The sequence below is a fragment of the Bacillus rossius genome, chromosome 17 (assembly GCF_032445375.1).
Source record: "Bacillus rossius redtenbacheri isolate Brsri chromosome 17, Brsri_v3, whole genome shotgun sequence".
Taxonomy (NCBI): domain Eukaryota; kingdom Metazoa; phylum Arthropoda; class Insecta; order Phasmatodea; family Bacillidae; genus Bacillus; species Bacillus rossius.
This window is the reverse complement of record NC_086344.1, coordinates 10,954,605-10,975,798: the sequence shown is the minus strand read 5'-3', so window position 1 is coordinate 10,975,798 and position 21,194 is coordinate 10,954,605. Positions and strand designations below refer to the sequence as shown.

The 21,194-nt window shown below is 36.1% G+C and overlaps 1 protein-coding gene across 1 annotated transcript in view; it reads left to right on the top strand.

Moving 5' to 3' along the window:
- The first annotated feature begins 16,661 nt into the window (after window positions 1-16,661).
- The window catches only part of LOC134540809 (disintegrin and metalloproteinase domain-containing protein 12), a 658,355-nt gene continuing 653,822 nt past the window's right edge, over window positions 16,662-21,194 (top strand). The window contains exon 1 of the mRNA XM_063383750.1: window positions 16,662-16,776. The gene's annotated coding sequence lies outside the window, so the exon portion shown is untranslated. The remainder of the gene's footprint in view (window positions 16,777-21,194) is intronic.

Here is a 21,194-nt window from a genome sequence, read left to right as displayed (position 1 = left end):
AAAGGTACTTGTTGCAAGTAGTTCTGCTTTTCAACAACAGATGTCGCCACATGTTACTTGCAGGTAAATAATATTTAGTTATTTTATGCGGGATGCGGGATGCTCACTAACGATCGCAAAAGAAGGATGGCTTCGCTAGACTCCAAGGAGAAGGAAGTTCGTCCATCCTGTTAGTGCTTCTTAGATTTCTCAGAGATTATTTGACTGAGTAATTATATTTTTTAAATTTCCACCTGATAAGAATATTACAAGTGCTGATTTATTGGCAGAATTTCAATAATTAAATGCGACCTTGAATAAAAAATGACATGACTCATTAAGTAAAAAATTCTTCATGCAGAGATCAATTCCTCATCAGTAACCAGAAGCACTCGGAGAAAACCATCAGATGTCTAGTCAGGAATAATCAGAAGCACCCAGAGAAAACCATCAAAATATTGTCAAGAATAATCAGGAGCACACGGAGAAAACTACCATAATATTGTCAAGAATAAACGGGAGCACACGGAGAAATCCACCATAATATTGACAAGAATAATCAGGAGCACACGGAGAAAACCACCGCAAGTTTTCTTTGATATCATAAAATTTCAGGAAAAAAATAATACTAAAAATAAAAATAAATTAATAAAAAATAAAAAAAATAAAATAAAAAAAATACATAAATATATTCTGGCTTGTACTAGAACTCTATCTTTGTTCAACAATGAGAAGTTCACAAGCTAGCAGAATATATTTATGTATTTTTTTATTTTTTTTTTATTAATTTATTTTTATTTTTAGTATTATTTTTTTCCTGAAATTTTATGATATCAAAGAAAACTTGCGGTGGTTTTCTCCGTGTGCTCCTGATTATTCTTGTCAATATTATGGTGGATTTCTCCGTGTGCTCCCGTTTATTCTTGACAATATTATGGTAGTTTTCTCCGTGTGCTCCTGATTATTCTTGACAATATTTTGATGGTTTTCTCTGGGTGCTTCTGATTATTCCTGACTAGACATCTGATGGTTTTCTCAGAGTGCTTCTGGTTACTGATGAGGAATTGATCTCTGCATGAAGAATTTTTTACTTAATGAGTCATGTCATTTTTTATTCAAGGTCGCATTTAATTATTGAAATTCTGCCAATAAATCAGCACTTGTAATATTTTTATCAGGTGGAAATTTAAAAAATATCATTACTCAGTCAAATAATCTCTGAGAAATCTAAGAAGCACTAACAGGATGGACGAACTTCCTTCTCCTTGGAGTCTAGCGAAGCCATCCTTCTTTTGCGATCGTTAGTGAGCATCCCGCATCCCGCATAAAATAACTAAATATTATTTACCTGCAAGTAACATGTGGCGACATCTGTTGTTGAAAAGCAGAACTACTTGCAACAAGTACCTTTGAATGAGATAAATTAATTCTCGCTGATGAAATAATTAAAAAATTCTATTTAAGTAATATATCTAATTTAAAACTCTTAGTTTGCATCTGGCATTAGTCTCAATAACTAATATGAATCCTGAAACGGGATTTGTTGCTGTATCAAAACGTCATCACTGTAGATACTGTAGCAAGGTGTTTACCTTGAGAAAGAATGCTAAACGACATGAGAGAAGCGAGTGTAATTTGGGTCCTTGTCAAAAACCATTTCATTGCAGTCAGTGTCAGAAATCCTTTGGTAGAAGATATTACTTGGATAGACATTACAAGACCTGTACAATTAAGATGAATAAAGATAACGAAGACTGGGCTACAACATCGCGGAAGAGGAACGAAGGCGAAAAACCTAATGCTAAAATTACTGATCTAGATCAAGATAATAATTTAAAATTTAAAACAAACGAAGGAAGTTGTAACCACATTAGAAATGAAAATATATTTACTACAATATCTAGTCGTCTCCATGAAAATGTGAAAGATGGAGAACCACCTGAAGCTTACAAGGTCGAAGACTTTGATGAATCATCTGAGGCGGGCATGATTGAAGATTGTGGTGACACATCTGAGGCTGACATGATTGAGTACTGTACTGAAACACCTAAAGCAGGCAAGATCGAAGACTGTGATGGCAGTCTGAGACCAAAACGATGGAAACGACGTAATAAAATAAATTATCCTGATCAAGTTTGTGGTGCTGACATGATTGAAGACTGTGGTGACACATCAGAAGCTGGCATGATTGAAGATTGTGGTGACACATCTGAGGCTGTCATGATTGAGTACTGTACTGAAGCACCAAAAGCATGCAAGAGCGAAGACTGTGATGGTGGTTTGAGACCAAAACGATGGAAACGGCGTAATAAAATAAATTATCCTGATCAAGCTTGTGATAATCACTGGCAAGATGACGAAAGTGACCTTGTGGTTGGTGTTAAAACGATAAACACCAGAGATAATATTTATTATAAACATGCAAGGATGATGAAGGCAGCAGAAGAGATTGATTATACCTCATGGGAAGATCCTAACATATTGGTTAACAGGCTACGACTACTACATGGATCGCTTTGTGCAGGAAACTATTCGAACATTAAAGAAATATCCTTCATACTCAAAGAACTGAGGGAAGCTGGCTACATACAATAATGGATTAAATTAAATGTATGTGTATAAACTTGAAGATAAATTAATATATTTTCTTTCCAGATGGAAGCTATCATTTATCGAAATCTGATTTCTAAATAAAACTTATAACTTAAAGGTGTAAAAAAACGTTACCACTGCCAGTCAAAATGTATACTGATAAAGACATGTTAGTAATCATGCCAAGTTCGATAAAAGTAATAGGAATCAGTTGGAACCAATTGAAGATGGAGCTCTTGGAGCAATTGGAGCCTTTTGAAGCTTTTGGAGTCTTTTGGAGCTGTTGGAGCCATTTAGAGCTGTGTTAAGCATTTGGAAGCTGTTGGAGCCATTTGGAGCATTTGGAGCTGCTGGAAACATTTGGAGCTGTCAAGCATTTGGAGGCTGTTGGAGCTGTTGGAGCCATTTGGAGGCCGTTTGGAGCATTTGGAGCATTTGGAGCCTTTTGAAGCATTTGGAGCTGTCAAGCATTTGGAGCATTTGGAGCTGCTGGAAACATTTGGAGCTGTCAAGCATTTGGAGGCCGTTTGGAGCATTTGGAGCCATTTGGAACTGTGTTAAGCATTTGGAGGCTGTTGGAGCATTTGGAGCCTTTTTTTTTGGAGCTGTTGGAGCATTTGGAGCTGCTGGAGACATTTGGAGCTGTCAAGCATTTGGAGGCCGTTTGGAGCATTTGGAGCCATTTGGAGCTGTGTTAAGCATTTGGAGGCTGTTGGAGCATTTGGAGCCTTTTTTTGGAGCTGTTGGAGCATTTGGAGCTGCTGGAGACATTTGGAGCTGTCAAGCATTTGGAGGCCGTTTGGAGCATTTGGAGCCATTTAGAGCTGTGTTAAGCATTTGGAGGCTGTCAAGCATTTGGAGGCCGTTTGGAGCATTTGGAGCCATTTGGAGCTGTGTTAAGCATTTGGAGGCTATTGGAGCATTTGGAGCCTTTTTTTGGAGCTGTTGGAGCATTTGGAGCCTTTTGAAGCATTTGGAGCTGTCAAGCATTTGGAGCTGCTGGAGACATTTGGAGCATTTGGAGCCGTTTGGAGCATTTGGAGCCATTTGGAGCTGTGTTAAGCATTTGGAGGCTGTTGGAGCTTTGGAAGCCATATGGAGCTAAGAAGTAGTCGTTGCACGTCTATGCAGGGCTAAATGTTTATAAGATTGTTGTTGGCTTTCGCAAGTGATTCTGTAGTAGGATAGAAATTGTGTAATAAATATTATGTTTGTAAAAGACTTTGAGGTGTTTTATTTCTCGAACCTTACACTTTTCTGGTACTTTTTTAAAATTAAAGTTGTTTTGTATCGGCCAGGGATCGAACCAAGGACCTTAGTCGATCTAATCAATCAGTATATAGATTACAAATTTATTTAATGAATTTTGAACTTTTTCCCGAATCTCTAGCATTACAATTATGAATTTCCAATATGGTGGTCTTGGTGTCCGATAGGATGATGGTAGTAGAGGATTTAAAGTCTCTTTAAGAATTTTGAACATGGTTTATTGAAATTATTATTTTTTATATAAAATTAAATGTTTTGCATCATTCGGGGATCGAACCAAGGACTGGAGCGGATCGAATCAATATGTAAGTTAATGAGTGATTTATTTAATGAATTTTGGAATTTTTCCCGAATTTCTAGCTAAATAATTACGGATTTTCAAGATGGCGGCCATATTTCAAGATGGCGGGTGTCACAGTAATAATAAATGATTACTGCACTCTAGCGGATACGAACTAAACTAACATGGTGTCAGCGCACTCTCGTCGACGATACAATGATGATGATGGCTTCCAGCATCGAAGACAAGATGGCGGACATGACGTCATACTAGGTGACGATATATATGCTTTAAGAAAAGTGGTGGGAGTCAGTCTGCCAAAAGTCACCACGGGAGGAGGATCGGTCGCCATTTTTAATTTTTTTTGGCCTCACCGGGTTCGAACCGAGGACTCCGAACTCCGTGTCGTAAAAATATATTTTTTAAATATTTTTCATTAAAATTTTATTAAATGGATTTTTTTAATAAATTTTAAAATTTTTTTCATTGAAATCGGATAATAAATAAAAAAGTTAAAGATGGCGGCCGTAACGAAAATTGCAACGGTGACGTAATTATCCATGATGACGTCAGAGGCTTAACTGAGGCTTGAGTTAAGGATGCTTAAGCCTCTATCAGGACATTTCTAGCCGCTGGGATTTTTGAGGAATAAAAACGGGGAATTTTCCCTCGAAATGGGAATTTTTCCCTCGAAAAGAGAAATTTTTGAATTGAGGAATTTTTTGAGATTTTTTGGCGGAATTTTTTCCCACGTAAATGGGAATTTTGAGGAATTTTGGGCAAATTTTGCCCAATTTTGGCAAATTTTGACCCGTTTTGAGGATCAAATTCAAGGTCAAGGTCAAAGGTCAAGGTCACATCCATCCAAGATGGCCGCCGTGACGTCACAATCCAAGATGGCGGACACCGGCACCGGCACCACAGCCAGAAGCCGTGCGCTCGGCGCCCCTATTATATACTACTGTCGCTTTAAGCCGCGTATCGTCCGCAGAATGAATTATTCTCAGGTGTGAAGAAGAAGAACAAAAAGAAAGAAAAAAAAGTATTTTATTTTAAAAAATATATAATAATTTCGTTTTCAAATATGCCATCCAAGCAAAAACATCACCCAATTGAGCATTCTGTATAACTATTCCATTGTCCTGTTAGATCACAACCTGAGCTTGTTACCAATAGTTTCATTCTTTACATGAGATGATTTATGGACCTGTATGCTCAACACAGGTAAAACTCAGAAAACCACAAAAATACTCAATAAAACCAACTAAACCGTTTCTACAAAAAAATTATAAACGATAATGCGGGCCATTTCATTACAAACGTGACCAGCCTCTCGTAGTGCAGAGGTTTCGTTCTTGAAGCGACGGTGTGACGTCAGACACCCGCTAGTGTGACGTCAGCCAGCCACCGTCAAGTGTAACGGTAGAAGCAAAAGCGACAGTATTTCTTAATACAAAAAAAAATTGGTTGTCTGTAAAGTCGGTTTACGGACGATAGTTTAACGTGACAACATCATAACAAAACATTGATGAAATGATTGCATGCTTTTATGAATAAAATTGATTCATTTTTATTGAATTATCACTATTTTGTATGGATACAAAGAAGGAGTGAAATGAAATCTACAATTTAATTGATACATTTACTTCTATTTGCACTCATTAATTCAAATATGTTTATTAATTTAACGAAGAGATTATTTTAACTATAACTTTTATATATGTTTGCTATTTAACTTCTTCCAATCTGTGTTATTCTGTTAAGGATAGGACGATGATAGGAAAAGTAGGAAACGAATGGGAGTGTTTCAAGTTTAATGTGCCTCGAAAAAGTCAAATCGATGGTTGTTCTAATCGAGTTGAAGAGAGATAGATGCGGCGTAAGCGTACAATGAGCGTAACGGGACACAGCGTAACGGGACACTTTTTCGTGCGTGCAGCCGGCGTTTATCAATTTATTAGACGTTGTCACGTAAAAAAAAAAGAAATTGTGTGTTAGAAATGAATGCCAGTGACTTGACGGTCGGTAGAACGGCGAATATAAATGTACTTGATTTGCGTGAAGATAGAAGTCACACGGAGGGTCGCACCTCAGTGGTGCAGAGCGACCTTTCCTGACTTACAACACCGTGGTCACGGGTTCGAGTCCCACATCGGGCTATGTGTTTTCTTCATCAACACATTTTCAGCTGTCGTCATCTAAGACTGAGTGCATATTATATTAAAGAAACAAAGTTATGATGGGGAAAAAATATAGCCTATATGTTTTAAAATAAATACTACAGTTAGAATTATATTCCAAATTATGTAGGGTAACATGGTTTTGAAGATTATGAATGTTAAAAGAAACTTTATAAAATGTTTCTGAATCAAGAAGATAATTTATAATATATCACAAAATAGTTGTTTTATGCAGGTGTGCGTGAGGGTTTCATATAAGCCTCGAGAAATAAACAAATTTAAAAAAAAAACAATATACATTTATTAAAAATTTTATCTAGATATAATAATGTAAACTTATTTTAATCCATATTTTACATTTTATAATCTAACGTGAAATATAATTTTAATTTTCTGTAATGTTTCTTGGAGTCATAGAAATATATTAAATATGCTCCTTTTTAATGTGGCATTGGATCAATTACAGAATCATATGAAAATTACATGATAAGGTTTTACTGTCTTTCCATGATATTTTCTTAGTTCTTTGTATTGTACAAAAAGTTTTTGAAATAACAAAAATTTTTTCATTTTGTATTTTTGTTTTGTACAGTACGGATATTATTCAAAACTTATTATGTTAAATGTTGTAAAGTACCTACATTTGTATTGTTTCTGTAGAATTGGTTATATATTATTATAAAAAGGAGGCTTAAATAATAATAATAATATAAATAATTTCAAAAACAACCCTTAGACCAGACATGATCTGTGCCTGGGCTTCCTCTCATAACACAACCACCCCCGGTGCAGCTGCGAGTCCTGGGCATGCTTGTTCTTTTAAAGGACATAGGACTTAAAAACATTACAAAGTAGATTTTTTGACTTGACAACGTCTAATAAATCGATGAACGCCGGCTGCACGCACGAAAAAGTGTTCCGTAACCCACATTGTCCCGTTTCGCTCATTGTACGCTTGCGCTGCATCTATCTCTCTTCCACTCGATTGGAACAACCATAGATTTGCCTTTTTCGAGGCACATTAAACTTGAAACACCCCTATTCGTTTCCTACTTTTTCTATCATCGTTCTATCCTTAACAGAATAACACAGATTGGAAGAAGTTAAATAGCAAACATGTATAAAATTTATAGTTAAAATAATCTCTTCGTTAAAGTAATAAACATATTAGAATTAATGAGTGCAAATAAAAGTAAATTTATCAATTAAATTGTAGATTTCCTTTCACTCCTTTGTATCCATACAAAATAGTGATAATTCAATAAAAATGATTCATTTTTATTCATGAAAGTATGCAATCATTTCATCAATGTTTTGTTATGACGTCACGTTAAACTATCGTCCGTAAACCGACTTTATAGACAACCAATTCTTTTTTTGTATTAAATTTAAATAAATTGTCGAAACATTTTTTTATAAAGTGCTTTCAAATTTTCTGAAAATACATGTGTTTCATTTAGAAAATATGTGTGTATGTTGTGCACACTTTAAATGAATTGTTGCCACATATCAATGGGACCAATCAGCTAAGAGGTCAGGTCGCGCGCCTCCAACAAGGGGGGGGGGGGGGGGGGGGTGAACCCGGGTGATGTCACGAGTGGGAAGCGTGACGGACGTTGCTGTAGCCGGTAGCTTGCCCTTTGCTCCGCCCATTCTTCCAATCAGTGCTTCATTGGCGTCTCTCCATCCTCCACCGTGTCTCCAGCCCTGAAAAGTTAAGGAGAAGTTCAGCTCGGTACATGCAATACATACAATCCTTCCTCACTAATTTAATACACATTTTAGTCACGATATTGAGGGTAACGTTTCTGTAGTACAGTTCTGTACATTTTGTTTAGTTATCCTCGTGTGACAAGGTTGGGTTTCCCATTTGGTTAAAGCTATTGTTTAATTAGTGTGGTAAAATGCTTCTGGTTTGCTACGCTATGTGGTCAATCAGATAAAATCTATTTTTTTTTTGGTGTATGATAGTTTTGGTTTTTGGGAGAAGTATCTAAAATCTTTGAAATGTGTTTATATTTTTGATATTAATGTTTAAAACTTTTTTTAAGACCTTTATTCCTCCTTGAATGTAGGCTATACATTCCCTCAGATTAAGTTACTGCGGATTGTAAATCATAGGTCAAATCTAATATTGGGGTTGTTTGAATACGATGCTCTGCTAAAGTACACACAGTATCGTTTTAGCTTTTAAGAATTGTATGTGTGTCAGGCTGTCTTTGAAAACGGGACTGTTAATGTAATAAACATTTACTTTGTTAGGGAACAGTTCGTATTTGCTAGTTGCAGTGGCATAATGTTCTTTTTATATTATCTTATGTTTCAATAGTCTTTCTGTTGGAGGTGCTTTATTCCCACTCATATAAGTTAACTATTTTTTACAAATACTTCTATCCTGGTTTGAAAAGGAAACTATAACTGACAGAATCCGCTATGGCAAGTGACTTGAGCTTGCAGATAGTTATTGGGTCTGTGTGTGTGTGTGTGTTGACATCGTGCAGACAATGTTCCCGTCGTAGTTACGTCTCTTTTATTGTCACCAGCACATGCAGAAAGATAAGTTAACCATTACTTCCCACTTCACTAGTGATCTGTGTGTATGGGTGGCTGTTGTCCAAAAGACTGAGGGAGTCTTGGAGTTTCTAAATGACAAAATCGTGGCTCATGTAGGTAGGTTTTAAAGGGCTGGCATTCAGAACTTCCCCTTTGATGTTTTGCCCCCTCTTTCATGAGGGAAGGTCAGTGACGGAACCTAGCATCGACCCGGATTAGGGGGGGGGGGAGTGGGGCGTTAGGGGGTGGTGTGTCAGGGGGAGACATTCTCTTCCACCGGCTTCTGGCACAGACGAAATTAATTGTCATTGGAAGCGTCTGTTTCTTACGTTCACCCGCCATGTACGCCAAGTCACCTGGGTGATAATAGGCTGGTGGTGAAGAGCAAACAAATGTGAACGTCTGCTGTGCCCGTCGCTAGTGATTGCGGGCGACCAGTAGGTCTCAGAGAGCAGCTTGTCGTGCGAGGTAACCAAGAGCCCAGGAGTGCCTGGTGACCTGACCGACTGGGCGACCAGTAGATCCCAGGGATGTCAGAGGCACGGGTCCGTGGCACTGGTAGTAACCTGGGAGTATTCGGTGGCTGGTGGCTGTTCGGTGGTGTTGCATGTTGAGACGGGTTCTCCTCAACTTCTCTGCTTAGCCGTCCAGTCATTAGTACCACGCCGCGTTTGAATAGCGTATCATTCCGTCCCTAGGGGCCCACGGTAGGTACCTCCGCCTGCCATGTAAAATATCCGTCATTGTTGAAGTGAAAACTTCTTTCGCCGCATTGAGCGAATTTTGGTAGGGGCAAAACTTACGGGTTCGCGTCACCGACATGCTAGTGACGTGTTGCGCCAGACTGGCGAATAGCAGCGGCCTGTGTACATATATACACCAATACATTGTATATACTCGACTGTATCATGTGCGTGTAGGACTCTTTTTTTTTGGATAGGGTAAAATCTTGTGATTTCGCGTCACCGACATGGCTGTAGTAGCAGTAAGTGAAGTTAATTTTACCACGTGAATACATGACCTAGGTCTGTCATCCCTGGTAAGTCTTAGCTAGACAATGCATTTTTACGTAATGTTTACATACCACTGACATCTGTTGTGACTAAAAAAAATGATGTAAGGATAAATGATATCATGCTGACATCGTAATGATTTAATACCAAAATCATTTTCTTACGTACATTTGACGTAGAAATGATGTCATGTTACACTTTTAAAAACAAAGTTTTAAGTGTTCACTTCTGTGGACAGTCCCCATGACGGGCTATTTTTTTTCTTCGTTGTATTCCGCCCATGAGGGAGCATGTACCGTGGGTTTGACGCCGCACAGCCCAAGTAGACTGACCCCGGCAGGTGTGACGTGAGGGTAGCACGGCGCTAACAGGCCGCCACGGACAGTGGTCAGTGTGGAGGAGGGTGGACAGCAGGCTGGGAGCTGAGGGCGTGACTCAGAGGCAGGTGCAAGACGGCGCAAACCGCAGAGACGACAGACGTGCAGCCACGGAAGTCCAAGTGCCCCTTGCTGTTTGGCGGGCGAGTTCCCGGTAGCATCTTCCTGGGTGGTCCCGCAGTTGCCATGCAGTCGAAGTGACTCTCGAGTACGTATTCATGGACTGGCTTGAAAACCACTTTATTCCGCGCAGGAATGCAGGGAAGTGTCTTCTTCTTTTGGATGGCCACGGTCCGCATATCAACTCTCCAGATATACTTCAAAAAGCTGTTTGTAATGATATTTCCATTCTGTATCTGCCAAGCCACACGACGCACAACTCCTCTGGCTCGAGCTGTGTCTGCTCCGAGAAGCCCGTGTTCACAGCCTCTCGCAGAGTCCAGCTCGTCCAATTGTTTACTCAGTGATTCTAACAACATTAACAGTAGTAGCTTGGCTTCTGGGTTACCTAGTAGGTAACTGCTCCCTGATGATGGCGACTGCAATGTCGACCGAAACGTCGGTGAATTATTCGCCAAGGACGCCGCCACAACCCAGAAGCCAAGCTACTTCAGGCAATGGCCGTGAAAGCCTGCGACCATTATTCACATCAACAGTAATTACAACACATACATGTTGTGTATGTTTTATCTATGTTACGTACTGATATTAAGACTTGTTATGAATTGGTGTGAAGAAATTAATTTTTGTATTTTTTTGAAATTTAGTTTTGATTAGGGCCCTGTCACATTGTAAACCTTTCTCTTCCAAAAAAAATGGCAAATAATGTTGGAGGCATTTGCCCTTATCGGAAACCTCACTAACGCAGCATGTTTGTTTGATGAGTTACATGACTAGAGTTTACATTAAAAATACTACTTCGTACATAGGACGGTTTCGAAAATAGGCCTATGTTTATAGTTGGACGGAATCAGCCAATCAGAATCGCGCCCAGCGAAATAAAGAAATAGCGTCCGTTTCCATCAAAACGAATCATTAAACTGGCCAAGATCACGTGAGCGATTGAAGAAGTTATGAAGGTGAAAAACCTAAAATATCTTTGTGAATGTCGTATGAAGAATAGTTTTGATTGTAAAACGCAAATGATGTGTCTACAACTTTCAAAAATGACAGAAAAATTATATTTTATGTCATTAGTAATAATGTGAGTCAATTATATAGAAATTTAAATTTATAAAAATTCATAAAATTAATATTAAGTCCAAAAAAATTCATTAAGCACTGTAAAGCATTATTTTTTCCAAATAAAATAAAAATTTTAAATTGCAGATTGTTTAGACCAAAAATAACTTTTGATAGTACGACATTATTTAAACATATTTAATCTTATCCACCCAACATTATTTCATGGAAAAAAAGTAATGCATTATGCGTCCAACATTACCTCTCTTAGTCTACTGTAAAAATAGTTGAGGACGAAAATTTGAAACTAAAAACGACTAACTCAGAGATTATTGGTTTACGAATATTGCTTGGTCCTAATGTTTGACTAAAAACGGAGATCAACAATTGCAAGCGTTGGATGACTAATGTGTAAATTATATGGAAAATAGTCAAGTTAACTTTAGTTAGGTTCTGCATCACTAATTAAAAGTTTAGAACTGCATTGCAACTTTGTTTATTTTTGAAGTAAGCTAATTTATTGTATTTTAATTTTTTATTTATAGTTTTATTTTTTATAAGATATCCTGGTGGGTTATGAACGACTTACTCCCAGATATCATTACAGTGACGGAACTGAGACGAACTCATTTTCACGTGTCAAATTTATTCTGCGTTGACTAGCCAATACATGTAGCTGTTTGCAGGTGAAGGAAATATGAATTATCGGGATTTGTGAGGGACAATACCCTAGAGTTAAATTTCCTGACCTTACTGGGGATACAACCCAGAATACATGCCTCACCAGCAAGAAACACTGACTTCTCTAGCAATTATAAGCATATTTAATTCGATGTAAACTTATCTTCACAGAGAAGGGTTCAGATCAACCTGTCGTAATTTTCTTCATATTAATATCTTCCAGTGTTGCCAACTATAACTCTTAGTTAACTTATGCAACATTTATGTTTAATAGTCCGTGTAGTTAACGTAGTACCCTTAAATAAATTTTATATTATATTTATTGTTGGTTGCACGTCTATTAGAAAATTTACGTCACACACTTTGTTATTTGTTATTTTTTGTAGATATATTGCTACATGGCTTAAGTAAATAGAGCGCTATCCCGACATGGAGGGTTAATATATATAAATGTTGAATCGTGTAACTGTTTTTATGGTGTAACGCCCTAAAACACAGTTTAATTTTTTCTATGTTTCTTATACTTTTAAGCTTTTTTTTTACGGTGTTCGCTAAGGTTTTGAGACAGATATGTGTGTTAATTCTTGTTTCATGTTTTGCGAAGAGCATGCAAGAAGTAGGCAGGTAGTTAGTGTGTTGTGTATTCATGGCGTGCATGTGTCATGTGGTCCAGCCAACCAAAACACGTCGTTGATGGAGTAAGCTTTAAGTGGTGGGAACTGAAACGGAAATGACGGGATTGTCAGGAGGGAACGTGGATTTCCGTCAGGCTCGATACGACATGAAACTAGGGCCTAATATGGAGTATGAAACTGCAAATAAAACAGGAGTACCCTGAGAAAACTGTCCGACTGAGAAGCACGCCATCTACGTTTATCACTAGAAAAAAAATGCTTTTTTTCCTGACTTGTTGGAGTTGAACCTGTAATACGTTTTGTACTAAGGACCAACAAAATCGTGGACTGAGGATGTAAAGAATATTATTTTTTGATTTTGTACATGAGGAAAATAATTGGAGTTCAGTATTTCGTAATCGTCATGCCTGGGTAGGTCCAAATAATGGTATCTTTTATCATACTTCACCTTAAAAATAATTCGTGTTTACTGAAGTCAAAACAGCCACAGATTGTTTTGCTGGAGAAAATAATCACAGTATGTTATCATGTTAGCGAAACGTATATGTGCTATCTGTGATAGCAAAATTCTGTGCAATACACTAAAGAAATTTTAACGCTATAAAATGTTAGCTGCAGCAGAAACGTATCGGTTGCACTTCACGAATTTATGCATCTCGCCATGTTTACTTTAAAAAGTTACTTAGCTGTGTAGTTAATTGGTGAAGCTGTATGAATTCAAGTTCATGGAATGAATAAACAGTATTTATCTTGTGGAAAACCATATTACAAAAAATTACTTAAGTCTATTCGAGGAGATAGTTGTCGGGATATTTATTTTAACTTTTTCACTAATAAAGAAAATAGTTCGGTATGACGGGTTCGTTTTTTAACGAGTGGTTGAGTTGTTTAAATTTTTTAACTAGATCACGGACTTTAGATGTCTTCAATAATGTAATTATTGCTGCAAAATTATCTAAGCAATTTGTAGAAAGAGATTTTAATTTCTTTGTTGTAAGTCATCACAGGGAAAAAACCCGCCAGGAACATTTAGGCTACTTGTATGTGGGTTTTTGTATTGAGACTTTGCTTTTAAAGTGTCATCCAGGACGAAAATTCTGCCGTATCACGTCGGTGTCATTTTTAAGGTCAAAATCATTTACTCCGTTAACTTTTTGAACTCTGACCTTTACAATGGCGGTCACGTAACCTTCTTGGATGTGGATGTTAACACGTAGCCTTGAACTGCCGACAATACTCCTGTGTCGCAGCATATATTATTTTAAAACAAAGAAAATAGTTGTTTGAATATGTACTGATGTAAAACAATGTATATTTAAAAATATTTTCTGTTTGGAATATGTCATTTCTGTAATATAAAAGTGTCACCAATTTTTTACGGTGAAATATTAATGTCAATTAATCCTTATATATTTAAAGTATTTGAATACTATTTATTTTAGCTGATTTGTTTAAACCAGCTAATAATTTGTGACTTCGTTCGCATAAAATTTCAGAATATATACATATCCTATTTTATCGTTGCAAGAAAAGCATGCTGTTGGTATCAGACGGATTAGGCTACTTCTTAATTTTTAACTGTGCCACCTTTTACTATGCACGTATGTTTTAGTATTAGGTTTTATGAACAGGATATTTAAAACCAAACGTTATTAAAGACACATTATTTTAAGATATTTAAAACAGTACTTAGAATGTAGAGTAAAGGTATCAAATTGCCTAACTTACACAATAGTAGAATAGTAGTTATGCCCAGTATTATCGAAACAAACACACATCATTTTCACCCCTCTCGTCTTTTCCCACAGGGATGTCTACGCGAACATTCAGAAAACCATTTATAGTAAATAAAGCTATGTCCGTTAACCCGAATAAACCAAACTCAACCCAAATTTACTTCTTATGTGTAAAAACAAACTGCATTATAAAGTCTCATTTATATTAAATTTTAATTTATCTTGCTCAATGTACCTTCAGTGTTTTAAAGGATTCCATACTGTTTCTTAAACAATACTGAACTCTGTTACAACTTTAGAGGTGGAATTTATTAAACATAAAGGTATTTAAAAGTATGTAAATAAATCATTACAAATATCTAAAATTTAATTTGATTAAGCTAGCTGAATTATATTTTTTATAATAAAACCATAATTACACCTATCCATCTCCTTATGACTATTATTTCAGACAGGGGGTATAATAAAGTAAGTTAATTTTATAGGTTCATAAATCATACCTACTAATTGACTAGCTTGAAAAATATAATTTATACAATAAATCAAAACATACCCTCTTTTCATCCCTTGACGATTGAATATTGAAAAAAAAAAAAAAAAAAAAGTGAATTAATGCTAAGAAACTCATTATTCTTCCTCAGTTTCTTACATCCGACTTGATTTTATTGCTGGATATATGTTTAATTACTGTATAAATTAACTGATCTGCTTGGGATCAAATATAGAATAATAATAAAAAATAACTTGTCGTATACAACGATTTAGTAAACCATTCGAACTCAGTTTTGTGTATCCAGCTTAAGTTTATTCTGATATAAGATTTTTTTTTTATTGCAAAACTCACTTATACACTCTTTACTCCCTACGTAGTCAAATTTTGGAATAAAAGTTAAAATCAACGACACAACTCATTTTGTAAATTAGTTATGCTCAGTTTCTTGTATGTTGGTAATATGATTTTTTTAAAATAACAAACGTACTCCCTTTTCACCTAGTTTGTAGTCGAATTAAAAAAAAGGAAAAACAATTAACGTAACTCATATGTAAATTATGCGTGCCAAGTTACTCACACTTCATTTTATTTCCTTAAGAGACCCTCAATGATGTTTCTAAATAAAACCAACTGTACCCCTTTTAACGGACGATATTTAAAAAAAATGGAGAAAAATGCAATAGCCTACGTAACTCTCTATACGTGTATTTCAGTCTTAGTTTCTCACCTCTAATTTTCTTTTAGCTCTTAAGTATGCATTTTCTTCTTATTGACATATTTCTTTAACTTAATTTCATTTCTATACCCTTTAGGGGTGGGATTTCGCCGTATAAACTGTTTTCGATTAAATGTTGAGTTATGGTTCATCCTTGTGTTAAAGTTGGCCAAATATCTAACTCAAAACCATAATCAAAATACTTCTACTTGTTTTCGAATGATACTGGAACAAAGAGACAAACAAATAGACAAAATGACAAAAAAAAATTCAAAAATATATATATTTTTGAGTTTTAAACAATTTTAATAGCCTTTTAAATAGTTTTTTTTTTTTTAATTTATCGAATGAATAGAGTGTTAACCTCCAACATTTTAACATAAGTATTGAACACGATGGGATGGGTAGACTAGTACTCGTTCACCTCATAAACGTATATTGTATGTTGAAGTTTCATGTCTTAGCATTTGCATACGATAAAAAAATTTTTTGTGAGTTGTAAACATCCGTTCCAGTGACAATATTGACGAGATTCGCGATGTTGGAGAGAGAGTTTAGTATCGAGTTGTGGTTAAAAGAGGGAGGACTTAAAGGCGCGATGAACTTGAACCGTTTGGGGGGGGGGGGGGGGAACTCAGCACCAGTATCGCAGCCCGCCAAGACGTGGTAATTTCTCAAGACTTGCGTGGAGGCGTTTCTCATCTCGTTTGTTCCTTTAAGCAGCCAGGGAGAGAGAATGCTGTAAACCGGTGTCGCCGGGAATAGCAGCCCGTGTAAACGCGCGACGGAGATAAAGAAGAAAGAAATCGCGGCCAGGAATGCTGGCCCCGGCCGCAGGGCGCGCGGTGGAGGGGGTTGGAGCGCCGCTGATTGGCCCGCGGCGGGGGGTCGCCATGGCGACGCGCCGAGCGGCCCCCGGGTTGCCATGGCGACGCGCGCACGTGGGCGCCGGCGGCAGGGTAAACACGGCAGTGGCGCGCGGGGCGCCGAGCCGCCGACTTCGAGTGCAGTCGAGACCTCGCCGCGATGTATCGACCGGCGCACGCGAGCTCTCGATACCCGGGGCCGCCGGCGAGGAGTGCGTGCGCGCTGTGAGTCCCGCGCGGGGGGACGCACCACAACGCCGAAATACACTAACGCCGAAAAATGTCATTGCAGGACTGCCACAAAGGTTAGGTTAGGCTAGGTTAGGTTATGTTATATTACGTTAGGTTTGATTGTGGTATTTCGGCGTTAAGGTACATTTAAGAAACACACGCAAATTCATTCAGTTGTTATCTCGGCATTGTTGGCACACAGCAGTTTTCCAGCTGTCGGCGTTGTGGTCAATGTCGACATTCGGCGTTAATGGTATTTCGGCGTTGTGGTGACGACCCGTCCCGCGCTACGCGGTACTGCAGTCAGGGGCAGGCATTTCTCGCGCCAGCGGTTCCTACCTTGAGAGAGAGAGAGAGAGAGAGAGAGAGAGAGAGAGAGAGAGAGAGAGAGAAGTCGTTGCCGTCTTCCATCGGGCGCACTCAGGACGCGTTTTCTTCCGTGCTGAACTACTGCGATTGGTGGTTGTAACTATCGGCGTGCGCCTCAAAGAAACTCGCCCGATCGCTAGAGACCGGAAAAATTCGCGAATTCATTTCGCGACAGGCTAAAATACAAATGCTTATACCTCAGTGCTGCCTCTGCTATTGACTCACAACTCACCTGGATGACTCTGGGCCAACGAGAAACGCCCAACCTAAAGGCTTTATCGAATCACAGGCTGCTACGTTGGGACGTCTCACGAGACAGCAACCAATGAGTGGGTCTCATTTGACCGAGTGTACGTAGAACTATGGAGTTCATCTTGCAGGTCATTGAACCCGCGAATTTTTCCGGTCCCTACCAATCGCGAAACACAGACGATGCTGCAGCTGGACTCGGAATCTTTCCGCGAAATATGCATGCCCCTTACTATAGTATAATTACATTATATATTTTTTAAATTTTATATAATATTATTTAACCCAATTTATGTTCAAATAAAATATTTATTGGTATGAGAAAACACGTTTAACACTTGCACCTCATTTTAATATTATATGTATGAATTGTACGCCAATGATATGTCTGATTTTTGCTATAGGCTCAAATAATTGTTTTATTTAAATTAACTATTACTTAAATGCCTATTCAAAAAATATTGCTTGTTAAATGACATAGGTGCATCCATATGTTATTAGCGAAATGGGTAAAATTAATTTTCACATTCGAGTTTGCAAAGTAAGCTCACCAACTTATATTGAAAGGTTTATTTTAAATACGTTTTTTATAATTACATTTATAAACACGTAAAAAACAGGATTTTTTTGTATGAAACATTTTTTTTCATGCTTATTTTTAAAAAAGTCTATAGTGCGCTGACATAAATCACAGCAAGAGGAAGTATAAATACACACACCGTGCGTATTCTTGAACAACTGCCAGCCGTGTATTTACAGTTGGTTTGGAAAATGAGTCATATTAATACTAAATACATTTATATAAAATACATAGCAAACGCAAGTAGCAATTGAGATGTTTATTTTTGGCCAATGAAATACAGCCTGGCCCACGTTCAGACAGGCTTGGGTCACTTCCGCGAGAGAGCTCCAGCTTCCTGTGTCGCCAACAGACTGTACGCCGCCATTTTTAGTGATCAGCTGCAAGCTTCAGCTAGCCTTTTGCTGTTAACAAGAAATGTTATCATTTAAATATTTTGAACAACAGCTTCATATTGATTATTTTTCTTAATATTATTTAAAATTTTATTTTAAAAAAAGTTATAAGGCGCTCATTAAAAATGGTTACACATTACTAAATGCTCTCAAAGTTTAATCTACCATTAGCCTACTCTGGTGAAATATTTAACTGCCGGTATCAAATAAAATTTGATTGGTTACATTTATAAGAATGGAATCACTGTTGTTCATTCAACCAATCTATTTATATGTTATATACGCTGGTGTTTTCTTAAAATTACTATGTAATTTCAATTTGGGTCAAACATGTTTTTACTGGTATCATGGACGTATCTTTTGTTCGCTTATATGTTAAAAACATACAGTAAGTATACTGAAAAATTGTTGAATTGTACATTGTAGATTAGCTTACTGTTAGCATTGTTATTTCTACAGCAATTAAATATTAAAATTGCTCTAACTGGTAATAATACAATTATTGACTAATTGAAGTCAACATTCATGCACATATTTTGAAACCAGTAATTTATTCGTATAAAACGATTATTAATTTAAAAAAATATTTTTCTTCCACATTACCAACCATACACTAACATTAATTATTTAATTACTTTAAAGTAAATTTTTTTTTAAATTCTGTAGTAAATTTTGGTACCTAATTGAAAAGTTATCCTTGTTTTACTGACGTAAATAAAATTAAAAAATTATATAATTATTTTCCATGCTTATTTGAGTGTTGAAAGCAGTCTCAATGTACTAAATAAGATACCTCCTACTAAGTATTAAGTAACTTAGGAGTTTTTATTCGGTTAGTGTTCCAATAGCTTATAATTTTAAAATTGAATATTACTTGAAAGTGTTTTGAATCCAACATAGGAAAAAATCTGACTTTATATTATCTACTGAAGAAATATAACTGAGGCAGCCATATGTGTTTTTTTTTTCTCACCTGAACCTTGTTTACACAATGAAACGAGTAATTATTACTTTATTACTGTAACTACGTCTTAACAAACCAAAATTTCAGTCTACGTAAACTACTTTTATTAGTAATATAGTTTTGTCTCTCTAACCCCGGAATTATATAGAAAATTTTATAAATTAAAATTTATTGTTTTGAAATTTTTAAAATTATATTTCAGTAACCATTTTTTTATCTATTGACTGACATCATAGAAAATGTTTGAAATATTTTTGCATAAAGGTATATCAAGCTACTTTTTTTATTAATTGTTTTGGTAACAGTAAATTATGATATTCGCTAAGATTATTATTCATTAGCTATAGGAAATCATATTGCGAAGTGCGTGTTACTTGTTTCAACTTTTTGCGTTTTTTTTACACAAATGCCACTTCATTCATTAATTTAGTGTTTACTCATTAGACATTCACGGATTTTCATTTTGTTTTCTTTTAAAAAGCTAAGGGTTTTTATTCTATTTGATATCGATAAGGTGTTTGTTAGAATATTCATTTAAATATTACCAGGTGGTTCTGTAACAAAATAAGTTAAATTAATTATTTTCCGATAAACGTACGGTAACATTTCCAATACATATCAACAAAATTGAATTAAATTTCGCGTAACATAAAATATTCAAGCGCTTTGTATTATTAAAATCATAAAATTATAATTATAAACGCGATTTAAAAGGCTTGATCAATGTGAAAATTTTCAACCCGTTTTTAAATTTGACAATCGAGTTCATTCATTGATTGAATACTAGAAATAAAAAAATATATTTTTTCTGGAAGATAAGAATTTCAATATGAGGTTAAAAATGATTAAAGTTAATTGAGTACAATTAAAGTATTTGCGTGTGACGTCATGGTTTTTATAAATAATGATATTATAAATACTAAATACAAATAGCAAAAACAATAATGTTTAAGTTAATTATTAGAATTTGTACGAAATGAAGTCTCTTTCATTTGTGCTACTTAATAGTTTGCATTAGGATACACTGCTTAACTTTTATGTCCATCAGGTCTCTGTTTATACTGTTGTGGTTGCAACATTTCATGAAAGTATTAAAGAAAAGAAGATAGCCGAGTATATAAATAAAATAAAACTTAAGCAATGCAGAAAACGCATACATAGAATAAAAAAGGCTGAGTTTCTTTATCGTCGAAGAGAACCCGTATGCAGACAACACATGAGGGCGAATACACAGGAGGAACTTATTAATCTAACTTTAAGATACAAAAGAATAACAACTTGATGTAGACAAAGAGAAAACTAGAGCAATGCGTAGATATGTATTCATACGATTTTAAATAATGCAGTTAATACAGCACATATAACAAACGTATAAAAAAGCCGACAAGTGTAGACATATTCAATTCATATCTGCTTTGTTTTTCTAAAATGTACAAAATACAGATAAAATAGTATGTCCAGACATTTTCAGATATTGTTTTTTTTCTAATACTTTGTTTTCAAACACACATTTATTTCCACACTCGGTTACGCGGGAATATAAATATATGTGTACAATTATTCCATTGTGGTATCCTTTAAATATCTAAGATATCATGGGAGACAGTGATTTGTTATCGACCAGTTAGCTTGGTGAACGTGTTTGGCTAGTAACTTACACACGTCGAGATGAAAAGTGACTTGTCAACAGTAAATAACATTCACTTGTCCTTTTATTTGTAAATACTATATGTTAATTATATGATTTTATCTTCTCCTTAGTAATTTAATACTCTTCTGTTTTATGTAACAAACATAATTGAGTCTTATTAGGTGCATGCTGCTCGTAAAATCAAAACAGAGCCAATAAGTTACT